Here is an 8,792-nt window from a genome sequence, read left to right on the forward strand (position 1 = left end):
TACACCATCTTAGATATTTTCCAGTGCCCTCTTGATCAACCAACTGTCATCAATGGATTTTAAGAATGCCCCGAGTCCTAATTTATCTGTTACTTTTTTCAGTCTATAGGTGGCACTGTGATGTCATTCTTTATTACAGGAATGTCTTTGCATGGATGTAATTACTTACATATTTAAGATCATAACATTATATTTGTGGATACATGATCATAACATTTTATGTGTGGATACTAGCAGTTATGTGTGTTACAATATAGCAATCCATCAGTTTTAGAGGAATATATTAGTGTGTGCATAGTGCCCCGTTTAGGAAACACATATAGCAGCAGCCGAAGTACAATGCAGAGAGCAGGAAAGCACAATATACCCTTTGTCTGAAAGAGCAATAAAAACTGGGCAGGTTACCTAGCAACATTATAAACAACATTATGTTATCAGATCCCGGGCATTGATATCGTGCATGGCCAGTGATTGTGCGGCACAACATTGACCTAGTTGTACGGTTTAGTGCTATAAGGAAGTCTGGTTGTTTTATAATATTGAAATTGTAGGTAAACATCTTACATTACTCATAATTTATGGCATAATTAAAACACAACTATGATATTATAATTAGAGATTTAATATAATTGGTTTCTAACCATAGGCATAATGACATGAATATACGTGACCGACAACATGCCCTTCACTTAAACTGATAAGAAACTCACAGGTGGCACTGTCATTTTATCCTCTAGTTTGTATCTTTTGTTCTGTTAGATTTATGCTATTGCAATGTGCATTTAGCTAATTAGAAGGTGACGGAAGGAGGGTGGCTGCAGAATGAACGTGCACATTTACTGACATGGGGCCTGATTTAGAGATTTATGTAAATCCGATATTTATGCAAATCTCTGATGTTTAATGATCTACGCATGTGCAGATCGGGACCTGCAATGTCAATCACAGTGCACCAAAAAGCCACATCATGCTGCTGACGTTTTGGGGTGTTGATGGTGAGCGTTCCATAAAATGCGGACATGATGGCTCCATTTTCTTTGCGTGCCGAAGCAAGGGGTGGCTTCCTATTATGCAGTGTCACTGGCCCCAGAAGCGTAATTTTGTCCTCCGGTTACGCAGATATCTGATGATCAAGTAGTGAGCCGATGCTGCGGTTTTGGATGTAGCAGTGGATAGAGCCGTCTACCATTAGGCAGCTGCCTAGGGCTCCAGAATCTGGGGGGTGTCCATGAGATAGGAGTCCTTGTTGAACCTCTAAGACGACACCTCCACACATTCACCTGAGGTTCTGGATAGTCGGTATTGGTGTGTGCGTGCTGGTGGGAGCAGTAAGCTGAAGTTTTGCCTAGGTGCCGAAAAACCTTGCACCGGCCCTGGCAGTGGGTCAGAGTTGGTCAGTGGGCAGCTCTTTAGAAGACTGTTGTGGCTTTTGCATAATTTCATCATAACAATCCAGTTGGAATGATTTGGATCTAATGTGCCTGATTCTGAGCCGCACCCAAAAGCACATTGAGTGGTGCCTATTGGCGATTGCCTGTCCACGACTTTATGATAATGCTGCTGCCACCTCTTCCCTGTGCACATCCATGTGGTCAAGTGTGTGCCGACTGAAACACCTACTTTCCTTCCCGCTGTAATACTGATTAGTGTGTCCTTAGATTCGCATCATAAAAACTTGCACCAGCCCTATGCATACTTTCCTGTTTTTGAAAACTAGTTTCAGGGAGATTATAGTTGGTAGTATAATTTTGCACAGCGCACCATTGAGGGGGCGTGTCATGCTCCACCCAAAGGGCGTGTCTAGTTCCATATATGGAGAGATTGTGAAAAGAGATTGTGAACGTGGCACCTAGAAGCGTGGGTGTGTACTGCTACATCTGAGAGGAATCTTTTAAAATTACTTCTATCCAAATGTAGATGAGCCCCAGAGCAGTTAGTAAGAGCTACTATACTTGCTAAAGTGCTGGGAATTCTGATGATTCAATGTAAATGTATCTATCCCTCATTCCTTTTTTCCCAAAAAATGTAACAGTGTAATGTGGGCTAGGTGAAATGAGGGAGATTGCTAGACTAATGAGGGAGAGAGGGAGATTGTACTAGTACATTTTGAATAATAAAAAGAAAGAAATTCATGGATATATACACATATAAAAATTATCTAGACGTAATGCTCACAGTTAAAAATAGGTAGCAGTGCTATAGTGCTTCTACCTATTTTTAACTGTGAGCATTACGTCTAGGCAATTTTTACATGTGTATATACCCATGAATTTCTTCCTTTTTATTATTTATGTACTAAATGTACTAGTTTTATTAATATTCCCATAAATTCATTGTTAAGCCAATCCAATTGTAAGTCATTTTTATTTCATTCTTCAGGTGCTGCTTTGTGTGTTTTTTCTTATAGAGTTGGGGAGCAGATACAGATTATGGGGCCAATGTATAATATGGACTGACAAAAGGCAGGGCCCCCCTACTGTTTCTCAAACACCTGGAGTACCTGTGTCGGCAGCACGGGCTGCACTACTCAACTTCTACATTGCTTCAAGGGAAATTTGAAATTGGTTAATAACAAATTATACTTTATAGACTACAGTTCTGGGCCCCCTTTCAGTCCCCCCTTGATAGCTGCCCTGGCGATAAATACCTACATATATAGCAAACATCACAAAACCTCTGTCTTGTAATTGAATAAAATAGAAATGAATATTTTTCTATGCTTCATTCAAAAATCACATATATATTGGATTTTCTTGCTCCTGTTTATCACATGCCTCAGATGGCATAGAATAGCTTTTCCCTAAGAAGGAGGTGAGAGAGAGGGATCTGAGAGTCCACCGAAGACCTCCCATGTAGCCCCTCCTTTTCCTTGGTCTACTTGTGAGTGAGGAGCCTTCATCACAGATCACTTTATCTGAATCTTTAAGTATCACTGTTTTCTAAACATGCAAGTCAGTGGATCCACAATATATGATATATCATAACTGAGTAATTGTAAAACTCCACAAAGCGATAAACAAAGGAATTGGGTACTTATGTATTATCTGGGCTCCCATGTTAAATGCACCCCATTTTTTCATACCCCTACTATCCAACTACGCATGGAGTTGATTTTATATAGTGTGGCGAGCCACCTTGCCCGAAGCGTGGTGAGCGCAGCGAGCCCCGCTAGGGGACACGGTCTCATAAGAAAAACGGGAGTCCAGATATTACATAAGTACCGGGAATTGTTTGTGGCTTGGATATCTTGTGCATGGTTTACTACAGTGGGTATTGCGAAAATGAAAACCATCTCCAAGTGCTCTTTGCATCACAACTGTATTTTTGTTGTATTCTGTTAATATTATTCAGATTTTCTTATTGTGTAAAGCAGTAAGGGGTTCTTCTGCAGTGAATCTGAAAGCTTTTATCATCTCATCACCTGTACCCATTCAGCACAGAGGACCAATGGCGGATCCAGAGGTGGGGCTGCAGCCAAGTCCAAGGTTCCAATACGGGAGCCACAACCACTGCCAGCAACTGTTATCCCAAGCTGACTCACTGACAGTTGGTGCGGCTCCCCTATTTGATCTTTGAACTGTGCTGCTGCCCCACCTCTGGAGCCACCACTGCAGGGGACCTTTACAATTTGAAGTCGCCATTAACAATTTTCTCATGGCAGCTGAGAGTCACTCAGCTAATAGAGGTATAATGAAAAGCTCAGATTCAAACATTACCTTCTTTGTCTCGGAGAGATGAATAATATCAAACCAGTGCCAGATCCTACTGTAGATCAGTAAATACAAATTTCATCGGGAGGGAGAAAGATTCTAGATGCTTTACATTTTTAACACTATTAAGAGGTATGAAACAGTCTCATTGTGTATTGTTCTCTCATGTTACCTGGAAATGATTGTGGTGGGAGTATAGTGCACAAGACGTGCTTTCAATTACATTACCTGCTAATCCTCAAGTGCTTAATACAGTAATATAGTTTGCTGACTCATAATGATGTGAGATACTTTACAAGTTTAATAACAGTTACTGTAGAACACAAAACTAATAAACTTATGACAGGCAGAAATGTTTTAGTGCAGGGGCGGCCAAACCAGTCCTCAAGATCTACCCCCTCACTCCCTCTCATCTCTCTTTTCTACATGCCCCCTCTCTTTCTATCAACCCTCTCTCAATCCTCCACTGTCTAACCTCCATTTATCTCTTTACCCCTAATCTCTCTCTTTCTTCTCCATCTATCACTTAACCACCTCTTTCCGCTCGCTTCCCCTCTCTCTCTCTCTCTCTCTCTCTCTCTCTCTCTCTCTCTCTCTCTCTCTCTCTCTCTCTCTCTCTCTCTCTCTCTCTCTCTCTCTCTCTCTCTCTCTTTCCTTCCTCTCCCTCACTGTATCTCTCTGACAGTCTGTAACTTGTGCTGTCTCTCTCTCACTCCCTGTCTCGCCCCCTTTCTCATGCTTGCCCCCTCTCTCACTCTCTGTCTCTCCCTGGTACTCTCACTATCTCTTAATCCACTCCCTCCCTCCCTCCCTCCCTCTGACATTCTCTCTCTCTATGGGGCAGATGTATTAAGCCTGGAGAAGAGATAAACTGGAGATAAAGTAGAAGGAGATAACGCACCAGCCAATCAGCTGTGTTTGAAAATGACAGTTGGGAGTTGATTGGCTGGTGCTTTATCTCCTTTCACGTTATCTCCCCTTTATCTCCAGTTTATCTCTTCTCCAGGATTAATACATCCGCCCCTAATTCCTGTTCACATCCCTCCCTCTCTTTCTTGCTCCCCCTTTCTCTCTCTGTCAACCTCTTTCCTTAATTCCCTCTTTCCATGAAGCCCCCTCTTTCCCCGACAACCCCTCTCTCCCTCTTTCTTGCTCCTTTTTCTCTATCTGTGAGAAAGCTCCTGGGGCTATTCATATCGGCACATTGTGACTAGCTCTGTGAGAAAGCTCCCCGAGGCTATTCAAATCAGCATGCTGCTAAGTCTAACTAGAATTTCTGCTCACATCACAAGAGGGAATTCCAGCAGAAATCCAACAAAACTATTTGGGTAAAGCTGATTGTGCTCTAGTGCAGCGCAAACAGCATTATGCCGGGGCAGTTTGGTTGGAGAATAATGGTACTTGCGAATAAACTCCTGTATTGGCATTCTCTGACATACAGTAACAGTGTGCTAATTTGAATAGCTTGGTGAATTAAATCGTCCCTTTGTCTCTCGTTGCCCTCAAACTCTCTTGTGTCCCCCAATGGCCGTTGGTTGTAGTGATAACTGGCGGCGTGGGCAAAAAGTACTAGTTATGGGCCTGGTCTAATTAATCATTTCCATCTGTCTGAGGGCCTGCCTGTCAGCACCCCGGGATGGATTAAATCTTTTGGGGACTTAGTGGGCTAAAGAAAAGACACTTCTTTCTCTACATACACAACCAAATCAGAATACAAAGGGTTAATTGTTGATCAAGGAACTGCTTAGTCACATTATATTTTGTGGTACATAAATGTGTTGTGACATTATATTGTTGTTACTTATTATACCAACTATGAACTCAGAGTCTCACAACCACCTGGTGCAGGGGCTGGCTGGCAAATTTTAGCCTGGGGGGCAAGTCCAGAGCACTGGCCCAAAAGTAATAGCGTATTGTTCATTGCAGGTTTTTAATTAAAAAAATATGTATGAATTAAAAAAAGATTAGGCCTGGAGTTGATTATATCAACTCCAGACACCACAGGCTGCTCTCCTGCATAAATAAAGAACAGGATACCACAGGCTGCTCCCTTGCGTAAAGAACAGGACACCACAGGCTGCTCCCTTGCGTAAAGATCAGGATACCACAGGCTGCTCCCTTGCGTAAAGAACAGGACACCACAGGCTGCTCCCTTGCGTAAAGAAGAGGACACCACAGGCTGCTCCCCTTGCGTAAAGAACAGGACACCACAGGCTGCTCCCCTTGCGTAAAGAACAGGACACCACAGGCTGCTCCCCTTGCGTAAAGAACAGGACATTACAGGCTCTCCCCTTGCATAAAGAACAGGATATTACAGGCTGCTCCCCTTGCATAAAGAACAGGACACCTCAGGCTGCTCCCTTGCATAAAGAACAGGACACCACAGGCTGCTCCCTTGCATAAAGAACAGGACACCACAGGCTGCTCCCCCTGCACATTAACAGATCCCTTACTCTTCAGTCTTCTGAACTAATCCGGGATCTGTCCATGTGTCTAGCAAAATTGGACAAAGTTCTCAGAATTCAGCCCAAAAGGACACATCTACGGAAATGTCCATAGCCTTCTATATACTTGTGGAATGTATGACGTGAAATTTGCACCCTCCCAAGGTTGCATGCTGAAAAAAGGTATATAATGCCCATAGTAGTAATGCCTCAGATACACATAAGGTGCCCAGTAGAAGCAGTGTTGTAACAAAACATTTTGGTGCCCTGTGCCTAAAAAAGAATCGCTGCCTCGCACACTCACTAAAACAGGGACAGTGCGTGCCGAAGGCACGCCACAAAAAAAGTACACAGTAAAGCCCATTACACATTGTCACCCACCATAATGCCCATTACACATTGTCACCCACCATAATGCCCATTACGCATTATTCCACACATCGTAATGCTTATTATACATTATGACGCACACCGTAATGCCCATTACATATTATGCCGCACACCGTAATGCCCATTACACATTGTCACCCACCATAATGCCCATTACGCATTATGCCACACATCGTAATGCTTATTATACATTATGACGCACACCGTAATGCCCATTACATATTATGCCGCACACCGTAATGCCCATTACACATTATGCGGCCCAACACGCATTATACTGCACAACGTAACGCCTATTACACATTATGCCTCACATCGTAATGCCCATCACACATTATGTGTAATGATGTAGAACACTGCAATGCCCCATTACTTAGTCCCACACACAATACTCCAAGTTGTGGCATTTACATTATATTCACTGCTTCTGCTATTCCACCATATCCCCTCCACATACCTGCTGCTGTGACTGTCACATTCAATCACATCCCCTGCTGATTATGATGGCAGACTTGGAGATGAGGTGAGTGGAGCGCATTCCTGCTAATCTCTCAGCAGACCCGTGCGGCCGGGAGCACACATACTAGACGGCTGGTACATACATCAGGCAGCCGGGTGGCTGATGCAAGTGCCATATTCTGGGGCCGGTCACAGCTGACCCCCTCCCCCTGTGCCCGGGCCTGCCTCCATCTGTCATCATCAGTCCCACTCCTCCGTCCTCCTCCGGCACAGAGCGCGGCCGCGGGCGGCGTCATCATGACGTCCCACTCTGCACGCATTTTCTCTCTCAGCGCCGGCACCGGGCATCAGGATCAGGAGGAACAGACGGCCATGTTCCGGTAGCCGCGGGCATGTTCTGAACGCTGGCGGTGCGGGCTACAGGATCATGGCGGCCCGCCGGCGGAGGATCAGCTGCCTGCAACACACTCTGATAGAGCGGCCTGGGGGGCACATGGCACCCTGCCCCCCGGCCCAGCCCGCCCCTGACCTGGTGGTCACCTGTTGACAGACCATAGGCAAATGTACCATCATATTCACAAGAGAGAATTGCTGAAAACATCTACAATTTCTTTGTAGGGTTGTTGGTGTCTCAATGTAAATCAGACACAAATAGCTGCAATGCAAAACCATGCAAAATAGGACACATAACACTGGCCCATCCTATTGGGAAGACATCGGATCTGCTGGAAATTTGTACTGAATTTGTGTAAGGGACAACTACACGTGTCATACTTTATATCTACAACAAACCCAGAGAGGTTACAGTGAACATATGCAATAATGCAAATAAATGTGACTCATTTGAATGTGTAACCCTCTACTAAGGGTGGGCAATAAGCAACCCTCCAGCTGTTGATGACCTACACATCCCAGCATGCCTTGCCTTAGTTTTTCTATTTGGCCATGCTGAAACTGATGCAAGGCATGCTGGGATGTATAGTTCATCAACAACTGGAGGGCCGCTTGTTGCCCACCCTTGCCCAGGGGGGTTTAATTGCTCAAAACTAAAATCCTGACAAGAACCACAACTCTAGACTTGTACATGTGGATGGATTGGAAGCTTTCCTTGTAGTGTGTAAGTTTGCAGGCAGGGCCCTCATAGCTCTTGTCTGTCTATTATTGCACAGCCTAGTTTTATTACTATTGTATTACTCTTTTGTTCCTAAATATAATGTGCAAAACCTAGGCTGATGCTATAGAAGTAAATGTTAGTAAATAAATACATTTTCTATTTCCCTTTAGTCTGTGCCAGGCCCACTAGAGACCACTGGTGGTCCCTATGACACCATGCCATTTTCGATGCCAATGTTATATGATGTACTGGTTGCCAAATCTGCTAAAGCTTTCAGATGTCACAAAATGACACAAAAATACAGACATTGTGATCTGACAGCACAGTAGAGGAATATAACTGCCTTGAGACCTATTCTGATTAATTAACTGTTACCCAAATGACTTCAATTTATTGTCTCCTTTCCCTTATATCTACCATTGTGCTCTATCTAATGGACCAGTTGACACCCACACAGAGCAGTGTCAGCCGCCACCTTGTAGTCCTGGGTCCTTACTGATGTGGACACTTCTGTAATTTGTGTCACATTAAGTCAGTACTTGTCACATCCAAAGAATAGCTGGAAGGAAAATGGAAGACACAACCTACAGTATTCTCTTTGTGCAGAGAGAAGGATAGCCAGGATAACTGTATCATCCAGTTGTTTTACAGACAGAAGAGTTCTCCCATACCCTC

General features: G+C 43.9%; 1 long non-coding RNA gene across 1 annotated transcript in view; it reads right to left on the reverse strand.

Moving 5' to 3' along the window:
* LOC146059088 (uncharacterized) overlaps window positions 1–7,396 on the reverse strand; it is a 102,633-nt gene extending 95,237 nt beyond the window's left edge. Inside the window, exon 1 of the long non-coding RNA XR_014470147.1 lies at window positions 7,002–7,396. This is a non-coding gene — a long non-coding RNA (uncharacterized LOC146059088). The remainder of the gene's footprint in view (window positions 1–7,001) is intronic.
* Window positions 7,397–8,792: the final 1,396 nt, after the last annotated feature.

This window comes from Crinia signifera, chromosome 2 (assembly GCF_055691185.1).
Source record: "Crinia signifera chromosome 2, ASM5569118v1, whole genome shotgun sequence".
Taxonomy (NCBI): Eukaryota; Metazoa; Chordata; class Amphibia; order Anura; family Myobatrachidae; genus Crinia; species Crinia signifera.